Raw genomic sequence first — 23,236 nt, 5'->3', positions numbered from 1 at the left:
CCACAGCACTTCATGATTAGAACAAAATAAACCCACATGAATAATCAGCATTTCTAGATATTACCTATAAAGTCCAGCAACAACCAATAAAGAAATTCCATTTAAAATAGCTGTGGCCAATATGAAATACTTGAGAGTCTACCTCCCATGACAAAAATAGAAACTATATGACCAGAACTAAAAACACTTTTCACAGAAGTCAGATTTATACAATTAGAAAAATATTAATTGCTCTTGGGTAGGCAGAGACAATATAATACAAATGTCAGTCCTACCTATGTTAATTTATTTAGTGCTATGCTTATCAAACTATCAAAAATTTACAGAGCTGGAAAAAATAATAACAAAATGAATCTGGAAAAAACAAAAGTTCAAAGATATCATGAAATCAATGAGAAAAAATCAAATGAAGGTGGTCTAGAAGTACCAGATCTCAAAGTGTATTAAAAAGTAGTAATTACCAATACAGTCTGGTACTGGCAAGAAATAAAGAAGTAGGTCAGTGGAACAGAAAAATACAAATTACACTATAGTAAATCTAGTGAAAATAATCTAAAGTAATCTAGTATATGATAAACCCAAAGATCCAAGCTTTTGTTAAAAAACTCATTATTTGACAAAAACTGCTGGGGAAACTGGAAAACAGCATAGCAGAGACTAGGTATAGACCAACATCTCACAGCGTATACTAAAATAAGGTCAAAATGGCTACATGATTTTTCACATAAAGGATCATACCATAAGCAAATTAAGGCAGTGTAGAATCATTTATCTGTCAGTTTTATGGGCAAGGGAAGAATTTAGGACTAAAGAAGATACAGAGAATACAATTAAATGTAAAAAAATATATCATTTTTATTATATAAAATTAAAAAGTTTTGCACAAACCAGACTAGTGTAACCAAGATTACAAGAGAAGTAGAAACCTGGGAAAGAATTTTTGAAATAAATATCTCTGATAAAGACCTCATTTCTCAAATATATGGAGAACTGAGTCTAATTTATAAAAATACAAGTAATTCCCCAATTGAGAAATGGTCAAAGGATATGAACAGGCAGTTTTTAGACAAAGAAATCAAATCTCTCTGTAATCATATGAAAATTTCTCTAGTTGATTATTGATCAAAGAAATGCAAGTTACAATGACTCTGAGGTATCACCTCATACCTATCAGAATGGCAAAGATAACAAAAATGGAAAATATTGGATGTTGGAAAGCTGGGATGCTAATCCACTCTTGGAGTTGTGAAAAGATCCAACCATTCTGGAGAGCAATTGGGAAATATGGCCAAAGGGCTTTAAAACTGTGAATACCCTTTGATACAGAAATACCACTGCTACGTTTATATCCCAAAGACAACCCCAAAAAGAGAAAAGTTAAGGAATGTTCTGCAGATCACAAATGCTTTCTGGATTATACTTTACCTTCCACATGCCACGGTCATTCTACACAAGTGTCTGTGATGGTTTTCACCCTGATTCTGAGGAAGAGAGCAGCATTGTAAGCACTGGGATAGGAAGGCAAGAAGCCTGGCCTTGTACCCAGGTCCTGCCTAAGCACAGTTTTTCTTCTATGTCTTGGTTGAATTGACATTTACCATATGTTATTGTCATTGAAGGCTCAGAGTGGGAAAGGCCTAGAGTATAACCTGAGTAGAGTCTCTGCAATCCTGGGACTCTCTAAACCAGGATTGGCCCCACACAGAGAATAGCATGTTTTCAGTGCCCACCTCCCACCTTCTTTGTTTTGAAGTAAGTGTGAAAAAGCGATGTTTATTGCTAACTGAAGGGAGATGTGACAAAGTCAGTACAATAGGAGAGAAAAACAAATCAGGTCCCTTTCATTTACCCATGGGTCAGATGGTGCGTCCCTCTCTCCTGGGAATATGTAAACTGGGGGAAGAACAATGCCAAGGGAGTGCTTTAAGGATTATTGTCCTCTTCTTATGATATTTTACCACATCCTAATTCTTTTTTTCTTTGTCCTGTGGGAATGGGGACAGGGGAATGCAGCAAAGCCTTTGGAGGAGTCTAGGATGCAAATATTGGTTCCAGGATGCAGCCCCACCCTTTAGTTGTAAGGCCCTGCTGTGGAAGTATTGTGTTGTTGAAAGCTGTATCAGCTGGGCCCAGCCTCTGGTTGTCATGGTGACTTGTCTGTTACCAAGGAAATCTTATATCCTGAGTCACTGGCCTTGATGCTAGCTCCTTAATAAGCAGGTATTATGAGAATCCATCAGAAAAGAGGAGGAGGGGGCTTCTTTCCCTCTTTCCTCTGAACAACCAACTAGGCACAGATGTAAATCCCTAGGTACTGCAATGTAATAGTAAACATATCCCAAACCATATGCAAATGTGTGTATGTATATATACAAATGCATATTCATTTATGTATTTGTGTGTATATATACATATATTTATACATATACCATATATATACATATCTATCTATCTAAGATATCTTGAGAAAAATACAATGTGAAGGAGCTGCAGACAGAAAAATTGAGTCACGAGAAAGAACAAACATGGAATCCATTATTTCCTTCAAAGAATCTATGAAAACCTCTTAGCCAAGTACCAATAAGTCTCTCCCTAAGGCAAATACATGCCTGAAATCTTGTATTTCATGAGAGAATCTTTGAATATTAAGGAATGCTATGCCTGTCACATGTGCTTAAAGGATAACAAAGAACCTATCACATGCACCTTGAGATCCTCACAACACCCATGTAAGAGCTTTCACCCTAGATCAAAACTGGAAAAAGCAAGGATTATGATGCCCATTGTTGAGATGCAGGAAAAGAGGCCCAGAGAAGGGAAATCACTTGCTGGAAAGGGAGTTGCTATGGTGATAGCTATGTGGGTAGGATTGAGTCACACAATGAATAAGTGCTTCACTTCGCCCACCTCAGCATTCACTCCCATAACCTCCAGAGAAAATACCTCTGGGGATTTTATCCTTAATTTTTTGGAATCCTTCTCCCTGCCCAGCCTACTTGGTGAGGAAGAACAAATTCACCTAACCCATTTCTTTTAGCCAGACCAATACTAAGCCATGCTTCCCTTCCTCCCCAGACAGACAACTAGGCAATCACCTTGTCCTCTTACCTGTGAAAAAAACTAAGTACAAGCTTAGGGCCTTTCCCCTGAAAAGCTTGTACACTTCTTTGCCAACTAAGTACTCAAAGGAAATGTTAAAATTCTGGGTTACCATTTAAAATTTATTGTTGATTATCTAGACTTAAGAAATTTGTGTAGAAATTATCATAAATGGGGCAGCTAGGTGGCACAGCATATAAAGGACTAGCCCTGGATTCAAGAGGACCTGAGTTCAAATCCAGACCCAGATACATGACACTTACTAGCTATGTGACCCTGGGCAAGTCACTTAACCCTCATTGCCTCACCAAAAACAAACAAAACAGCAAAAACCTAAAAATAAGAAATAATCATAAAGAAGATTAAATTTAAGCATGTTTGACAGGTTACATAAACATTTAGCAGCACACCTCAGAAGTTACTTAATCTTCCCACTTTCTGAACTGTAAAATGGGCTAATAATAAATGCAGTACCTCCCTCTGAGACTATACTGAGCCACGTGGCTCCCAGTCCTTATTCCAGCTCCTGTCACTTGGCACCTTAAGGCTAGTAAAATATCCTCTATGTGTAACACTGAAAAAGAAGAAAATTCCACAATTTTCATTATACATCCAAAATATCTAACAATCACTGTATCACAATAGTGGTTCTGCCACATCTACAAAAAAGGAGGGAGAGAGTGTTGTCTTGAATCTCTTCTTTGGAGCCATAACAGGACAGCATAATTTTACAACATTCACTTTTGGTTATTTTTTGGTTATTCTTTCCATATACCTGATTGGAATCACTAACTTTATGTTCTTTTCTTTGTTGTGTTTGCTTCAAGTTTCACCTGATGATAAATCTTTCTGTTTCAAGGTATTCGTTAAATTCCTTGTTTGTGTTCACATAGTAATATTCCAGGATAGAAACATCCTGAAGCTTCTTTAGCCATTTTGAAATTGGGGGGGAAAGATTTGTTTGTGCTAATATAAATATTTTGGCAATCTTTATCAGAAACATCCTTAATTTTTTATATATACATACATCATCTCTATTTACATGTACACCTATCTGTTAGTTGCATATTTTCAAAACTAAACACTTATCTAGGAAATTTGTTGAAAGTCATTTCCCACCATTAGATCAAATTTAGCCTTCTCTGAGATACATTGATTTTGTTTGTACAGAAGTATTTCTGTTTCATATAATCAAAGTTATCTATTTAATCATTTCTAATTGACTCTAAACCTTTAAGATTACTTCTACCTAAAGCTGTGAAAGGTACATGATCTTTCCTTCTTGTAACTTTTTTATTTGATGATCTTCACCATTAAGGACATATCTATTTAGGATATCTAATTGAAGATAGTAGAATTTCTTGGTCTAAGCTGAATTTCTTCCCTAGCAATTGTTATCAAAGAGGAAGGTTTTTTCTAAGGAATTTATGTCCTGGTATTTATTAAACACTGGGTCATTTATTGGGTGCTATGCTAAGATTATAAGGCCTACTATGAACTATTGGTGAAAATGAGGCAAATAGACCTAAAGAGACTAAGGTGATGTCACTATCAGGGTCCAAGTAGTTAAACTGACTGGGAAATCAGTGGCCTTCAAATTCAAGGCTCTCCAGTGCTTAAAGATTTAAATGAGGTTTAGGGATTTGAAATGACCAGTGTAAGGTCACTAACCAGTTCCAAGAATGAAACTGACAAGGCCTTCACTGTCCTGATAATCCAAACATTTAAAAAAATAAAAGAAAAAAATTTTAAAATAATAAACTTCGGGGCGGCTAGGTGGCACGGTGGATAAAGCACCAGCCCTGGATTCAGGAGTACCTGAGTTCAAATCTGACCTCAGACACTTGACACTTACTAGCTGTGTGACCCTGGGCAAGTCACTTAACCCCCATTGCCCTGCAAATAATAATAATAATAATAATAATAATAATAATAATAATAATAATAAACAACTTCCAAAATCCTAATAGAACTGAAGAGGAAACAGAATTATAATTCACAAGGGACAAGATGAGATCATTTATTGGGTGCTAGGCTTAGATCATAAGCCCTGCTACGTACTACTGGGGAAAAGGAGGCAGAAGGATTTAAAGGGACCAAGGTGATATTACTATCAGAGTCCCAGTATTAACAGTGACTGGGGCTTCAGTGGTCTTCAAATCCAAGCCTCAACAGTCCTTAAAGAGGAAATTGGGTCTTAGGGATGTGAAATATTTTGGAAATATCAGTAAACTCCTTGGGATTTTACACATACTCATTTATTATCTATATTCATAGCTATAATTATCTGTTTGATGCCTATCTTCAAAACTAAACACTTGGGAAATTTTATTAAAGTAATTTCCCCACATTTGATCAATTCCCTCCTTCTCTGATATGTATTGATTCTATTTGCACAGAAGTATTTCAGTTTCACATAATCAAAGTCATCTATTTTATCATTTATAATTAACTATATCTCTTTAAGACTGTTTCTACACATAGCTGTGAAAGGTATATGATCTTTCCTTCCTGTAACTTTTTATTGATGATATTTACAATTAACATCATATATATTAAGGATATCTTGGGGGGTTTTTTGTTTGTTTGTTTTTGTTTTTTGTTTTTGTTTTTGTTTGTTTGTTTTTAGTGAGGCAATTGGGATTAAGTGACTTGCCCAGGGTCACACAGCTAGTGAGTGTTAAGTGTCTGAGGCTGAATTTGAACTCAGGTACTCCTGACTCCAGGGCCAATGCTCTATCCACTGCACCACCTAGCTGCCCCAAGGGTATCTTGTTGAAGATAGTAGAAATTCTTGGTCCAAGTCTGGTTTCCATCCAATTCCTTTCTAGTTTTCCTAGCAATTATAATCAAATAGAGAGCTTTTTTTCTTTTCTCTAAGGAATTTATGTTTCGGTATTTATTAAATTCCCTTTTTCTGATTCATTCCTTCATCACAGACTTTTTTTCATTGTTTCCCTTGATTTTCCCTTGATATCTTGCTGTTTTTCTAATTTTAATTATCTAACTGTTCATTTTGTAGAATGCAATTAGAATCATTTGCTCCAAAAAGCTTGATGCACACAAACTTTACTTACATCAAACAGGTATTGGGAGAGTATTAGGAAATTAAGATATGACAGAATTCTGGAGAAAACTGAATGGGAATAGAAAAGAATAAACAATTTATCAGTGGTACATAGCACATAAACAAAAATTCACCACTTATTAGTACATAAAAACCTCAGAAAGACAGAAATAGTAAATTAATGCTTTTCAGATCATCATTCAATGAAAATCATGTGTAAAAATTGGCCATAGGATGATAGATTGAAATTTCATTGGAAATTAAATAGCCTCATCCTAAAGAATGAGTGGGTCAAAGAACAAATCATAAAAACAATCAATAATTTCACCCAAGAGAATGACAATAATGAGACAATATACCAAAACCAATGATATACTGTTCTTAGGGGAAATTTTATATCTCTAAATGTCTATATGAATAAAACAGAGAAGGAGGAGTTCAATGAATTGGGCATGCAACTAAAAAAGTTAGAAAAAGAACAAATTTAAGTCCCCATTAATTGAAAATTAAAGGACAGGTTAATAAAATTGAAGGTAAGAACAATATACAATTAATAAAATAAATCTAAACACATGTTCTATAAAAATATAAAAATAAAATAAATAAATCTTTGGTTAACTTGATTTTGAAAAAAGAAAACCATATTACCAGCATCAAAAATGAAAAATGTGAACTCACCAGAGGAAATTAAAGCAAAAATTAGGAATTATTTTCCCCAACTATATACCAATAAATTAGACAAACTAAATGAAATTTATATATATAACATAAACTGCACAAATTAACAGAAGAGGAAATAAAATCCTTAACTGAGCCTATTTCAGAAAAAAGAAATTGAACAAACCATCAATGGACTCCCTAAAAAAAAAAATCCTATGGGGCCAGATGGGTTTCCAATGAATTCTACCAAACATTTAAAGAACAATTAATTCCAGTACTACAAAGAGTATTTGGAAAAATAGGTGAAGAAGGAGTTCTACCCAATTCCTTTTATGACACAAATATGGTGTTGATACCTAAACCAGGAAGAGCCAAAACACAGAAAGAAAATTATAGACCAATATTTCTAATGAATATTAATGCAAAAATTCTAAATAGAATATTAGCAAAGAGATGAAAGCTATTTATCACCAGTATCATACAATGTGATCAGGTGTGATTTAGACCAGGAATACAGGGTTGGTTCAATAGTAGGAAAACTATCAACATAGTCAACCACATGAATAACAAAACTAACCAAAATCATATGATTCTCTCAATAGATACTGGGAAAGCTTTTGACAAAATACAGCACCCGTTCTTATCAAAAACCCTAGAGGGCATAGGAATGAATGGAGCTCTTCTTAAACTATCTTTTTTTTTTTTAACTTAATAAAGTATTTTATTTTTTTCCGATTACATGTAAAGATAGTTCTCAACTTTTGTTTATACAAGCTTTCCAATTTCAGATTTTTCTCTCTCCCTCCACTCCCTCCCCCCTCCCCTAGATAGCAGGTAATCTGATATAGGTTATATCTAGCTAGCTAGCTAGCTAGCTAGCTATACACACATAATAACATTAATCCTATTTCTTCATTAGTCATGTTATAAGAGAAAAATCAGAGAAATGATGAAAAAACCTCAAAATAGAAAAACATCAGCACCAAAAACAAAAGAAATAGTATGGTTCATTCAGCATCTATATTCCACAGTTCTTTTTTTTTTTCCTGGATTTGGAGATCCTCTTCTATCATGAGTTCCCTGGAACTCTTCTGTACCATTGCATTGGTGAGAAGAATATAGTCCATCACAGTAGATCAACACTCAATGTTGATGATACTGTGCACAATGTTCTTCTGGTTCTGCTTGTCTCACTCATCATCAGCCCACGCAAGACCCTCCAGGTTTCTCTGAACTCCTCTTGCTCATTGTTTCTTACAGCACAATAGTATTCCATTGTATTCATATACCACAACTTGTCCAGCCATTCCCCAATGGATGGGTATCCCCTCAAATTCCAATTCCTTGCTACCACATAAAGAGCAGCTATAAATATTTTTGTACATGTCGGTCCCTTTCCCCTTTCCATGATTTCTTTGGGAAAAAAATCCAAAAATGGTATTGCTGGGTCAAAGGGTATGGCTTTATCGCCCTTTGGTCATAATTCCAAATTGCTCTCCAGAATGGTTGAATCAGTTCACAGCTCCACCAACAATGCATTAGTGTTCCAATTTTTCCCACAGCTTCTCCAACATTTATTATTTTCCTTTTTTGTCATTTTAGCCAATCTGATAGGTGTCAGGTGGTACCTCAGAGTTGTTTTAATTTGCATCTCTCTAATCATTAGAGATTTAGAGCATTTTTTCATATGGGAATAGATAGCTTTGGTTTCTTCATCAGAAAACTGCCTGTTCACATCCTTTGACCATTTCTCAATTGGGGAATGACTTGGATTCTTATAAATTTGATTTAGTTCCCTATATATTTTAGAGATGAGGCCTTTATCAGAAGTACTGGCCACAAAAATTGTTTCCCAGCTTTCTGCCTCCCTTCTAATTTTGGATGCATTGCTTCTGTTTGTACAAAATTTTTTAAATTTAATGTAATCAAAATCATCCATTTTGCATTTTATAATATACTCTATCTCTTGTTTGGTCATAAACTGTTTTCCTTTCCAAAGATCTGATAAGTAGACTATTCCTTTCTCTCTTAATTTACCTATGGTATCACCTCTTATGTCTAAATCATGTATCCATTTTGACCTTAGTTTAGTATAAGGTTTAAGATGTTGGTCTGTGCCTAATTTCTGCCATACTATCTTCCAGTTTTCTTAGCAGGTTTGTCAAATACTGAGTTCCTATCTCAGAAGCTGGAGTCTTTGGGTTTATCAAACACTACATTACTAGTGTCATTTACTACTGCATTTCCTGTGCCTAGCCTATTCCATTGATCCTCCACTCTATTTCTTAGCCAGTACCAGATAGTTTTGATGACTGCCGCTTTATAGTAAAGCTCCAGGTTTGGTACCCCTAACCCACCTTCCTGTGAATTTTTTGTTCATTATTTCCCTGGATATTCTTGACTTTTTGTTTTTCCAGATGAATTTTGTTATTATTTTTTCTAGCTCTATAAAATAATTTTTAGGTATTCTGATTGGTATGGCACTGAATAAGTAAATTAATTTAGGCAGTTTTGTCATTTTTACTATATTAGCCCTGCCTATCCATGAGAAATTGATATCTTTCCAATTATTTATATCTGATTTGATTTGTGTGAAGAGTGGTTGGTAGTTGTTTTCATAGAGTTCCTGGGTTTGTCTTGGCAAGTAGATTCCCAAGTATTTTATATAATCTACCGTTACTTTAAATGGAATTTCTCTTTCTGTCTCTTGCTGCTGGGCTTTTTTGGTCATGTATAGAAATGCTGATTAGTTATGTGGATCTATTTTATATCCTGCTACTTTGCTAAAGTTGTTAATTGTGTCAAGTAATTTTTGAGTTGGTTCTCTAGGATTCTTTAAGTATACCATCATATCATCTGCAAAGAGTGATAGTTTTGTTTCCTCCTTGCCTCTTCTAATTCCTTTAATTCCTTTCTCTTCTCTGATTGCTAAAGCTAACATTTCTAGGACAATATTAAATAATAGGGGTGATAATGGACATCCCTGTTTCACCCCTGATCTTACTGGGAATCTTATCTCCATTGCATATAATACTTGCTGATGGCTTGAGGTAGATACTGTTTATTATTTTAAGGAAAGCTCCACCTATTCCTAAACTCTCCAGTGTTTTTATTAGGAATGGGTGCTGTATTTTGTCAAAAGCTTTCTCTGTATCTATTGAGATAATCTTATGATTTTGGTTGGTTTTCTTATTGATGTGGTTGATTATGTTAATAGTTTTCCTAATGTTGAGCCAGCCCTGAATTCCTGGTCTCAATCCCACCTGGTCATAGTGTATTATCCTGGTGATCACTTGCTGTAATCTCCTTGCTAATATCTTATTTAAGATTTTAGCATCAATATTCATTAGGGAAACTGGTCTATAATTTTCTTTCTCTGTTTTTGCTTTGCCTGGGTTTTGGTATCACCACCATATTTGTGTCATAAAACGAATTTGGTAGAACTCCTTCTTCACCTATTTTTCCAAATATTGGAATTAATTGTTCTTTAAAGGTTTGGTAAAATTCACCCATAAACCCATCTGGCCCTGGGGATTTTTTCTTAGGGAGTTCATTAATGGCTTGTTCAATTTCTTTTTCTAATATGGGTTTATTTAAGGATTTTATTTCCCTTCAGTTAACCTGGATAGTTTGTATTTTTGTAAATATTCATCCATTTCATTTAGATTGTCAAATTTATTTGCATACAGTTGGGCAAAATAATTCATAATTATTGATTTAATTTCCAGTTCATTGGCTTCTTAAACTATCTTAAACTATCAGCAAGAATTATATGCAATGGGGTCAAGTCAGAGGTATTCCCAAAAAGATTAGGGGTGAAACAAGGATGTCACCAGTATTATTTAATATTGTACTAGAAATGTGAGCCCTAGGAAAAATAGAAGAAAAAGAAACTGAAGGGATTAGAATACGGAATCCTAAAGAATCAACTAAAAACTATTTGCAACAATTAGCTACATTAGCAAAGTTGAAGTATTTAAAATAGACACACAAGAATCATTAACATTTTTATACATGATCAAGAAGTCCAGCAGCAAGAGAGAGAAAGAGAAATTCCATTTAAAATAACTCTATGAAATACAAAATCCTGGGGAGTCTATCTGCCAAAGCAAACCCAGGAACTAGATAAACACAATTATCAAAAAAGTTTTCACACACACAAAAAAATCAGAACTAAAAAATTGGAAAATATAAATTTCTCATGGGTAAGCCGTACTAAAGTATTTAAAATGACAATTCTACTTAAATTAATTCAGTTATTCAATTCCATACCAAACAGCCAAAAATTGTTTCATAGAGCTAGAAAAAAATTAATAATAAAATTCATCTGGAAGAATGAAAGGCAAAGAATATCATGGGAATTAATAGAAAAAAATGCAAAGGAAGATGACCTAGCTGTACCAGATCTAACACTCTATTATAAAGCAGCAATCATCAAAACTGTTTGGTACTGACTAAGAAATAGAGTGGTGGATCAGCGGAATACAAAAGACTGCAGTAAATGAATGTAGCAATCTCCTTTTTGATAAACCCCCAAACTCCAGCTTCTGGAATAAAAACTCAGGATTTCACAAAAATTGTTGGGATAATTGTAAAATAGTATGGCAGAAACTAGGAGTAGACTAACATCTTACTCCATACACCAAACTAAAGTCAAAATGGGTGCAAGATTTAGACATTAAGGGTGATACCATAGGCAAATTAGAAAAGGATGGAATAATTTACCTGTCAGATCTATGGAGAGGGAAATAAATTATGACCAAAGATGAGATAGATAACATTACAAAATGCAGCATGGATCATTTTGACTACATTAAATTAAATAGTTTTTGCACAGGGATGGAGCCAAGATGGGGAAGAAGAGGCTCCAGATAAACCCTTCCATTCACTCCCAAATAATGCATAAAAAATCAAAAACAAAAACAAAAAACAGAGCAGCGTAACGCACATAAGAACAGAGTGAGACTATTTTTCAGCAATAGAGGGCAATTGTAATCACCTACTGATCAGGCTGAACAGCTCAGTACACAGTATGGACCCAGCCAGAAACAGACAGTGCTTCCAGCGCCTGTCAGAGTCTTCAGTGCCAGCAGCTTCTGAGGCTCTGATCAAGGACTGGTGAGGGTGTTCAGCAGTAGGGTGGAGTGAAGTGAAGGCATCTCTCCTGGAGTTGGGGTGAAGTGCCCTGGTTCTGAACCAGTGGGCTGAATCGAGTGGTGGTGGCCCAGTGGGGGAGGGGCACAGGCATGCCAAGCTTCTGACCATAGAGAATCAGAGTTCCATCAGACTTCTGTTTCTGGGTCAAAGAGAAAGCAGACGTGGTTACTCACAGGCCAGGCAGGCTGAGAAGAAGCCCAATCACCCCCTGGGCCACACTGTAGCTCAAACAGTGTGTACTGGAAGCAGTGCTACACTTTAAGAAGGTGTTAAAAGCCAAGAAACAGCCATCCAAGATGAGTAAGCAGAGAAAGCAGAAGACCATCAAAAACTACTTTGGGGGAAAGGTAGACCACAATATGTCCTCAGAAGAAGAAGATAATAACAGGGTCAAAGCTCCAACACTCAAAACTTCCAAGAAAAATATGAATTGGTCTCAGGCCATGGAAGCTCTCAAAAGGAACATTGAAAAGAAAGTAGGGGAGATAGAAGGAAGATTTAGAGAGATGGAGGAAAGAATGGAAAGAGAAATGAGAGCAATGAAGGAAAATCATGAGAATAATGTCAACAGTTTGAAAAGCCAAATGGGAAAAGAAATAGAAAAGCTTTCTCAAGAAAATAATTGCCTAAGAATTATGATTGAACAAGTGGAAGCTAGTGACCTTATGAGAAATCAAGGCACAGTAAAGCAAATGCAACTAAATAAAAAAATAGAGGGTGATACAAAATATCTCCTTGGAAAAACAGATGACCTGGAAAACAGAGCCAGGAGAGATCATTTGAAAATCATTGTACTACCTGAAAATCATGACCAAAATAAGAGCTTAGAAATCATCCATTACTTTCGAGTAAGGTGAAGGTATTCTGCATTACTGCACAAGCGTGACATATTGAATTGCTTGATTTCATAGGCAGGATTGAGGATGGAGGGAGGAAGAAAAATTTAGAACACAGAATTAGCTCAAAGACCTTAATCTCTTCAGAGTGGGCTCATGGAGGGAATAACATTCACACCCAATTGGGAGGAGTAATCTATTTAACCTTACAGGAAAGTAGGAGGGGAAGATGATAAGGAGGGAAGGGTGAAAAAAGGGAGTGCAGAGTAGGGGAGGAGACAGCCAGAAGTAAAACACTTTTGAGGAGCAATAGGTTAAAAGAAGATAGAAAATAGAGTAAATATCATTGAAAGGGAATAGGATGGAGGGAAATAGTTATGATGATTGATTATAATGGCAAAATGTATGGTACCTACTTTGCTGGGCTAATATGAAGAAAATTCTTTGTCAAATTTAAGGTACTATATACAGGTTTTAATGAACAGGATACTATCAGAAAAACCTGGAAAGACCTACATGAACTGAAGCAGAGTGAAATGTACTGTATACAAAATAAAAGCAATAGTGTAAGATGAACTGCAGGGAAGCATGTGGTTATTTTCAGAAAGGCAATGATCCAATATAACCCTGAAGGACTTATGAAAATTGCAATCCATCTACAGAGAAAGAACTAATAGTATCTGAAAACAGATGGAAACAATTTTTAATTTTGTTTTTGTTTTTGACAATTCCTTAATTTGAAGTTTTGTTTTTTGACTGTTTTCTCTCACAACCTAACTAATGTGGGAATGTTTTCCATGACCACTCATGAATTTGGCAAGAAGAAAGTCTCATTTTGAAAAGGAAAGGTAGACCTCAGGGCAAGTGTAAAATTTTGGAAAGCAACAGGGCAGAATATGAGTCTGGGTTAGGAGAATGGAGGGGGCAGGTTCAGAAAGGGAGGTAAAAAAACAACAAAGGCATATTTTTCCCTAGTTTTCTATTCCACAAAGTTTGTTTTTCACAAAACTAAGTGCTACAGAATAGTGTAGTAAAAAAAAAATTGAGATTGTGAATTCAGTGCTTGGAGTCATTCCAGGAAAGTTCTTCAAGGAAGTGGTGCTTGAACTGAATCTTAAAGGAAGCTGAGGCTTCTTCAAGAATCGGGTTGGGAGGGAAACATTACAAGTATGATAATCCCCAGTACAAAGTCATGGAGAAGGGAAATGGAATGCCATGGTTGAGGAATACCAAATGAGTCTTGCTATAAATAATTGTTTTTAAGGCCCTGGTACTGCTATCAAGACTTTTCTCTATCTAAAGTCTAAGTGGATCTATCTGAGAGATTGGGTTAAGAATGATATCCTATTCTGGTATTTTTCCTTGAAGTCAAGCTTATATCTCAAATGAATATAAATCTTGTTAATTTACAATAGCCTGTGGATCCACAACTCTACTATGTTAACTATCCTTTGAGGACTGTAAGCTATAAGGTAGAGTAAAAAGAAAAAGTTTGCTTAAGGCATGCAATTTCCCCCCCATAGTTTTAGCAGAAGAATAAATTATTTCCATCATATCTTATTTCCCAGGTTGTATGTTTTAAAATATAAATAAAAGCTTTGCTCCTAATATAAAAACATTTTTAAAAATAAAAAGTTTTTGCACAAACAAAACAAATCCAAAGAAGATTAGAAGGAAGGCAGAAAGCTGGGAAACAATTTTTGTTTGTTTGTTTGTTTTGCGGGGCAATGAGGGTTAAGTGACTTGCCCAGGGTTACACAGCTAAGTAAGTGTCAAGTGTCTGAGGCCACATTTGAACTCAGGTCCTTCTGAATCCAGGGCTGGTGCCACCTAGCTGCCCTCTGGGAAACAATTTTTATAGGCAGTGTTTCTGATAAAGGCCTCATATCAAAAATATAGAGAGAACATAATAAAACATATAAGAATACATGTCATTCCCCAATTGAGAAATGGTCAAAGGATATGAACAGGCAGTTTTCAGATGATGAAATTTAAGCTATCTACAGCCATATGAAAAAATATTCTCAATCACTACTGATTAGAGAAATGTACATTAAAACTACTCTGTAGTACTACCTCACACCTATCCAATTGGCTAATATGACAAAAAAGGACAATAATAAATGTTGGAGAAGATGTTGGAAAATTGGAAGATGAATGCACTGCTGGTGGAGCTGTGAACTGATCCAACAATTCAGGAGAGCAATTGGGAACCATGCTCAAAAGGCTCTAAAACTGTGCATATTCTTTGACCCAGCAATACCGCTACTAGGTCTATATCCCAAATAGATAGTAAAAAAAGGCAAAAGGACCCACATGTACAAAACTATTTGTAGCTGATTTTTTTTTGTGTGGTGGCACAGAATTGGAAATTTAGGGGATGACCATCAGTTGGGGAATGGCTAAACAAATGTGGCATATGAGTGTAGTGGAATACTATTGTGCTGTAAGAAATGATGAGCAGATGGATTTCAGAAAAATCTAGAAAGATTTAAGTGACCTGATGCTGAGTGAAATGAGCAGAAACAGGAGAACACTATACACAGTATCAACAACATTGTGTGATGATGAACTCTGATAGGCTTAACTCTTCTCAGCAATGCAATGATCCAAGACAGTACCAAAAGATTTATGATGGAAAGTACTCCCCACATTCTGAAAATGACCTATGGGGTGTGAATGCAGATCAAAGTATACTATTTTCACTTTTGTTGTTGCTTTTTTTGTTACTGTTCTTGTTCATTCTTTCTTGTGATTTTTTCCCTTTTAATCTGATTCTTCTCATACAACATGACTAATGTGAAAATATGTTTAACAAGATTATAATGTATAACCTATATCAAATTACTTGCTGTCATTGGGAGAGGAGAGGGAAGAGAGGGTAGGAGAAAATCTGGAAATCAAAAAAAATATCTTTGCATGTAATTGGAAAAACAAGCAAAGAAACAAACAAAAAAGTAAATAATTGAACAAATAAATAATAAATTGATAGATAAGTAGATAAATAAATGAACAGATAAATGAATGAATCAATGAATCAATTGATAGGTAGATAGAAATATAAATAAATGGGTGAATAAATCAATAAATTAAAGGAAAAAAGAAAATGCATCCATTTCTTTTTGTAAACCACTACATTGCTAAGATATATAAGCAATTAATTTTTAAAAATAGATCTATTTAGAAGATATCAAAGCCTGGCATGCCACAAGAGGGTGACTCCATAGAACATGGAATGTTAGGGCTTGTAGAGACCTGAGAACACACAGAGAGTGCCTAGACTATGAGTTGCCATAGAGAAGAGTATGTCTGAGCAGGGAGGGCAGTTACATGGAGGGCTATCAGAGGGAGAAAATTACTTACATCAGGGAAGTCAAAGTGTCCTCTAACATCACAAAAGAAGATGGAAAATCTCCTGTTATCCCCATCAGAAAGGAGTCAGTTGGCTGCCACTATCACTCCTCATGTTAGAAGAGAAGACAGTGAGGGTCATAAAGCTCTAGGGAATGGCCCAGGGTCACAAACCTAGGCTGTTTCTGAGGGTGGGTGTAAGCAACTTTTTCTCACTCCAGACCCATTGGAGTAAGCCCTGAGGCACTGATGTGTCATGAGTGGTGTTGGAGTGTGGAGAGGGATTGTCCTAGAAAATAAAACATACATACATACATACATACATATATATATATATATATATATATATATTCTCTTAATTACCCCATTTTATAGGCAGGGATAGTATGATTTATAAAACACATATAATTAGGGTATGATAAGCAGATTTTATTTCACAGAAAAAAATATTAACATAGATGAGAATTTAAACCTCAGAAACAGAAAGAGGAAACCTTACTGAAAAGGTAAAAGGTCTGAAATATCTATCAGTATACCAAGAGCAGAGTTGGGAACCATAACAACTCCCATAAAGTGACTCGAAATTAGGTAGGTGCAGTATTCATAACTTCTTTTGGGGGCAGGGAATTCAGGATATTTCTTTTATTACAAAAGGCTTCATTTGATAACATTGGAAAGGGTATGTCTCTGTGCTTTAAAACGCAGGATTGCTAAGAACTGCAAACAGTGAATTTACTAGAAAATACATAGAACTCAAAGCCCCCAAATTGTATCCAGTCACAAGAGGGTGGTAATGTTGTTCATCCTTCATACTTGCAAAGGACCAGTAATCTCCCTCTGCCCCAGCCAAGCACAACTCAGGCTGCACTGTGCTCACACAAGGCTTAAAAGGTATGATTGCTATTACAATTAATTTCTAATGAAATTGTAAAAAGATACACCTCTCCACCTTCTAGGTCATGACTTTCTCCAGATATACAGAGCTCCTGTTGAGTTTGTGCCCTTTGGAACTTCTGACCTAGTTTGGGCAGCTATCTCACCCAAAGAATTGGAGCCTCACAACAAATCTTGTAAAATAAAAAGATTTATTAGGAGAGAGGTACATGGCCAGGAGACAGACTCACTATGGTAAATCTGTCTCAACTGAGTAAGGGAAGACTGGTCTTTTGTACTTTTACCAGATAAAAGGGAGGAAAGAGCATTACAAAGTATTGGGGGGGGGGAATTACAAAGCAAGAAGAAACACAAAATAAACTGGGGCCTGATACCTAATGGGGGGGGTCTTTGATAATGGAGTATCAGTAGTTATGCAGCATCCATCCACATCTTGCATATCATCTTGCAGACCTTGGCATTGCTCATTAACATACTGGGGCCATGCTCTACCACAACTCATACTGAGATGGAAGAGAGCTGTTTTGCCCTTGGTATATGGGGTTTGAATCTTTTGAATTTCTTGGGGTCCCAATATAAGTTCTCACCCCAACATAGCATCTTCCTGAAAAGCACCCTACTTCCCCCCATACCCTGATAGCCCCTATCTCTATTTCCTCTTCAGCACCCCTGGAAGATGTCCCATGCTTCCTCTGGGTGGTTAAACCTTCTGATTCTGAAAAGGTTCTTGGTGTCTCTGCAATCCAGATTCAGTTGGATCCCTCTAAACCTCTTCCTCAAGTCTCACAGTACCCCCTTTCCAGAGGCTATTGAGGGCATTAGGCATCTCATTAAGTACTACATATCCTCTGGTCTTTTAGTTTCCTGTTTAGATAGATAGTTGTAATTCTCCCATCTTTCCTGATTGTGAGCTCCCCCTAATCCCTATGTCCTCCAAAATCTCAGTCCCCATTATTCTCCTGTTTTCACCATTGATTTGTGGGGCTCCTTTTTCAGTTTGCCCCTTGATGTGAATTGCCAGCTTCTTTTTCCTTTTACCTGGGAGGGCCTGCAGGGCACTTGACCTGTTCTGCTCACAGAGCCCCTCCCAATTCTCACCAATTTTGAAAGCAGGCCTTGCTGACCTTGAGTTTCTTTTAGGCTCCATCCTATGTGGGTGATTCATTCCTTTGCTCCCAGATGTCCAGTTTTAAAAAGCTGATTCCATTTTTCTCACCATCTTCCTCAAAAAGTATGTAAAGGATCTTGTTCTCAGGTTTAAGTATTTAGGACAGTGGATATCAGCCATTAGTCTCTGTCTGGCAGGATTAGAGATCTCTCTGTTGGGGGACTTGAGACTTAGATGGGGGAGGCTAGATCATGTAAAGAATTGGAGGCTCATCACAAATCTTGTAAAATAAAAAGAGATTTATTATTAGGAGAGGAATAATGGCCAGGGTACAGATCCCCATGGTGATTTTTCTACTGGAGTAAGAGAAGACTGGTCTTTTGTATCTTCACAAAACAAAGAAAAGGAAGGGAAGTAAAAAGCCAGGGGAAATATGGAAATGTGGCCAGAGAACTAAGGGGGGATCTTTGATAACTGGGTAAAAGGAGGATATGCACCTTCCATCCATATCCTGTGTATCCACTTGCAGACCTTAGTATTGCTAATCATCTCACTGTGGTCATACCTAAGGTGGAAAGAGAGCTCCTTTCTCCTTGGCCTAGGGGGTTTGAATCTTTTAGATTTCTTAGGGTTCCACTGCATTCCCACAACATCTCTACTATCCAAAGCTAATGTAACTCTCTCCATGTATAGAGCCCTTAACCCAGGTACTTTTCTTAGTGACAAAGAAGATGGGAACCCTGACCACACTCAGGATCCTGATTGTGTTAAAATTGTTGACTTAGTTTTAATCCCCCAAGATGATCTCCAAGAAATTGAGATGGAAAACCCAGATTATTCCTGGTAAACACATCGTTCCTGCCTCTGAAATAATTCTGGTAATATAACTGCCAGATATGCTATCACCACAATACAGAGGTCTTTGAGTCAGGGCCCCTGCCTTTGACTTCCTCAGGACAACAGGCCAAATCTGAAGCCCTGACTCAAGCTTGTGAATTACCAAAATGAAAACTAGTGAGGATTCCAGGTATGACTTTGGGGTGGCACATGATCTCTGGCTGTTATGGACATATTTAAAGCTCCTGACATCCTCTGGTTCTCCCTTTAAGAATGGGGCACAGGCATACCCTTTGACCCAGCAATACCACTTTAGGGTCTTTTTCCCAAAGAAATCATGGAAAGGGGAAAGGGACCGACATGTACAAAAATATTTATAGCTGCTCTTTACATGATGGCAAGGAATTGGAAGTTGAGGGGGTGCCCATCAATTGGGAAATGGCTGGACAAGTTGTGGTATATGAATACAATGGAATACTATTGTGCTGTAAGAAATGATGAGCAAGAGGAGTTCAGAGAAACCTGGAGGGTCTTGCGTGGGCTGATGATGAGTGAGATGAGCAGAACCAGAAGAACATTGTACACAGTATCATCAATATTGAGTGTTGATCTACTGTGATGGACTATATTCTTCTCACCAATGCAATGGCACAGAAGAGTTCCAGGGAACTTGTGATGGAAGAGGATCTCCAAATCCAAGAAAAAAAAAAAGAACTGCGGAGTATAGATGCTGAATGAACCATACTATTTCTTTTGTTTTTGATGCTGTTGTTTTTTTCTATTTTGAGGTTTTTCATCATTGCTCTGATTTTTTCTCTTATAACAAGACTAATGCAGAAATATGTTTAATGTTATTATGTGTATATATATAACCTATATCAGATTACCTGCTGTCTAGGGGAGGGGGGAGGGAGGGGAGGGAGGGAGAAAAATCTGAAATTGTAAAGCTTGTATAAACAAAAGTTGAGAACTATCTTTACATGTAACGGAAAAAAAAATAAAGTACTTTATTAATTAAAAAAAAAAAAAGAATGGGGCACAGGTCTAGATGTCCAGGACTCTCCGATAAAGACTCCCCATTTCAGAAGTAATGCACTCAATGACCTACATACCAAGCAGAGCACTCAACACCCCACCCCCAATCCCTATTAGGCTGTCTTCCCTTTATATCTGCTGGGCCTGCCCTCAAATTAACATTGACCCCAGCAGAGCTTACTGCTGTCCAAGAGATTGTCCTGCCCCTTCCAAGACAGACTAAGATGGGAAGGGTCAAAAAAGGATAAATACTCTGGGATATGGTATGGGCCAAAGCGGTACCCAGTCCTCTCTGGCTCTCTGTGTTGGCCTATGATAGGATACCTGCACTCTGAGTCACTGGAGCCCTGACAAGTTGCTTAGTTTGGGCAGGAAATATTAGCTAGGAAAAAGGATATGAGCTGCACATGACATTTATCTACAATGTGATATCTGTTCTAAATATAATGTAACAAACCCCTAAGACCTCTTCCTGAAGTCCCTTGGGAAATTCCCTCTCCCTGAGGCCCCCTTTCAAGTTTGCCAGATTGGTTTTTATTCATCTCCAACATTTCTCTACTTAAAAGTTAGGGTATTACTCAAGGTTTGCATATTTCCCTGGTGGGTTGAGGCTTTCCCTTGCAGGCAAACCACTGCAATATACCTTGCAAGCACCCCAATTTTTTGGTAGTGAAATTAGATTCTGCTTGCTAAATTTATGGATGATTTGGGTCTGTGAAAGCCAAAAGCCCTTCCCCTAGTTCTTTAGAATCTTAGGGGAATGCCTTTTGGTAAATATTTCTCTCTCACCCTTTGAAATCACCAAAGGTTGTCCTATACTCCTCTTTCTCCTTCAGCAACTCTTCACCAGAATGATTTCCCTTCTTTCCTTCCTACTACTGGGACCCACTCAACACTTTGGAGACCTTAACTATCCCGTTTCTCAGTCATTTTCTAGGAACTCATCCTGAACCAGTCTACTCTGAAGTTGGAACCCCGAGACTGGGTCTATTGGAAAACAAACCAAGCAAATCACCTTTTCTAGCTGTAAAATTTCAAATGAGTAATTTCAGGGTTGGGGAGGTGGTCAAAATGAAGAAAGGGAGAAAAAAAACTTTTAGGGATTCAAAATAAGAATTTACATTTGACTGCCACATTCAGATTCTAATTAGTTTGCTGAGTAAAAATTAAACAAAACAAAAAAACAAAAACGTTAAACTGTGAGAACAAAAAGATTCCCTTTGCCCTTCTCCCACATTTACTAACCTGACCACAACTTGGGAGTATGATGGAATCTCAGAAACTATCAAACAACCCAACAACCTCAAAATAATGAAACAAGGAATAAAACATAATTAAGTTCTTTAATCGTGGCAAAGGAGTTATAACTCAGAGTATCACAAAGCAGATGCTAGGAATACCCAAAGATGGGTACTGGGGACAGGGTTTATATGGGGTAAGAAAACAGAGAGAACTATAAGACTGCCCTTGGAAATGTTTTCTCACAATTTCATGAGGTAAGTTGTTTTATATACCAAGTAAAAGTATATGAAGAAAGTTTGGAAATTTCTGAAGGGGTGAGTGTGGGAGATCTACAAAATAATCAGAATCTAGAATTGACAAAGTTTGGTCAGCCATTGGCCTGGGAATGGAGAATAGATGGAGATCAGTTAGTTCTTGTTAAATTGTGTTTGTCAACAATGCTTAGGTACCACCTGACACCTATCAGATTGGATAATATGTCAAAAAAGGAAAATAATAAATGTTGGAGAAGCTGTGGAAAAATTGGAACACTAATGCATTGTTGGTGGAGCTGTGAACTAATCCAACCATTCTGGAGAGCAAATTGGAATTATGCCCAAAGGGCTATAAAGCTGTGCATACCCTTTGACCCAGCAATACCACTTTTAGGGTTTTTTTTCCCAAAGAGATCATAAAAAATGGAAAAGGACCCACATGTACAAAAATATTTATAGCTGCTTTTTTGTGGTGGGAAGGAATTGAAAATTGAGGGGTTCCCCATCAATTGGGGAATGGCTGAACAAGATGTGATATATGAATGTAATGGAATTCTATTGTACTATAAGAAATGATGAGCAGGAGGAGTTCAGAGAAACCTGGAAGGACTTGCATGAACTGATGATGAATGAGATGAGCAGAGCCAGAAGAACATTGTACACAATATCATCAAAATTATGTGTTGATCAACTGTGATAGACTAGATTCTTCTCACCAATCCAATGATACAAGAAAGTTCCAAAGGGCTCATGATGGAAAAGGCTCTCCCAATCCAGAAAAAAAAAAGGAACTGTGGAATATGGATACTGATTGGATCTTTTGTTTTTGGTGGTGGTGTTTTTCTTTTTTGAGGTTTTTTTTTTGCTCTGACTCTTTTATAACATGACTAATGCAGAAATGTGTTTGATGTTATTGTATATATATAACCTATATCAGAAAACCTGCTGTCTAGGGGAGGTGGGGAGGGAGGGAGAAAAAATTTAAATTGGAAATTTTATGTAAACAAATGTTGAAAATTATCTCTACATGTAACTGGAAAATAATAAAATATTTTTATTTTTTTTAAATTGTGTTTGTAAAAAAAAACTTTCCTTCTAAACTCTGTGCATACATTTACAACTTTTTTAAGGCAATGTTGGTCTTCCTTATTTCATTTATTTATTTATTTTGTTTTTTTTATTTTTTTATTTTGTTTTTTTGTTTTTTTTGTGGGGCAATGGGGGTTAAGTGACTTGCCCAGGATCACACAGCTAGTAAGTATCAAGTGTCTGGGGCCAGATTTGAACTCAGGTCCTCCTGAGTTTATCCACTTTATCCACTGCGCCACTTAGCTGTCCCCCATTTACAACTTTTGATGGATATAAAAACATGGGAGAGACACAATAACAAATAATCTTTGATTTATTGAGGTTTTATTCCTCCACCTTTCTCCCATACAAGTACCACTACCACTCCACAACCCTTGCATGCAGGAAAGAGAGAAAGGGAGAAAGAAAAACTTTCTTTGCTTTTTGTTGAAAACAAAAATTTGTACTTGTCCTCCTATAGGAAAAAAAAAAAAAGAAAAACAGATCAGAGGCAGACAGCAAAAACTGCACCAGTTCATTTATCCCCAACACAAGCAGGCATGATCATGTGAAGACACCTTGAAGACTTGCTCTTTTTAAATGTATCTAAGGTTTCTGCTCACTGGTT

Source organism: Dromiciops gliroides, chromosome X (assembly GCF_019393635.1).
Source record: "Dromiciops gliroides isolate mDroGli1 chromosome X, mDroGli1.pri, whole genome shotgun sequence".
NCBI lineage: Eukaryota > Metazoa > Chordata > Mammalia > Microbiotheria > Microbiotheriidae > Dromiciops > Dromiciops gliroides.
This window is presented reverse-complemented; position numbering follows the sequence as displayed.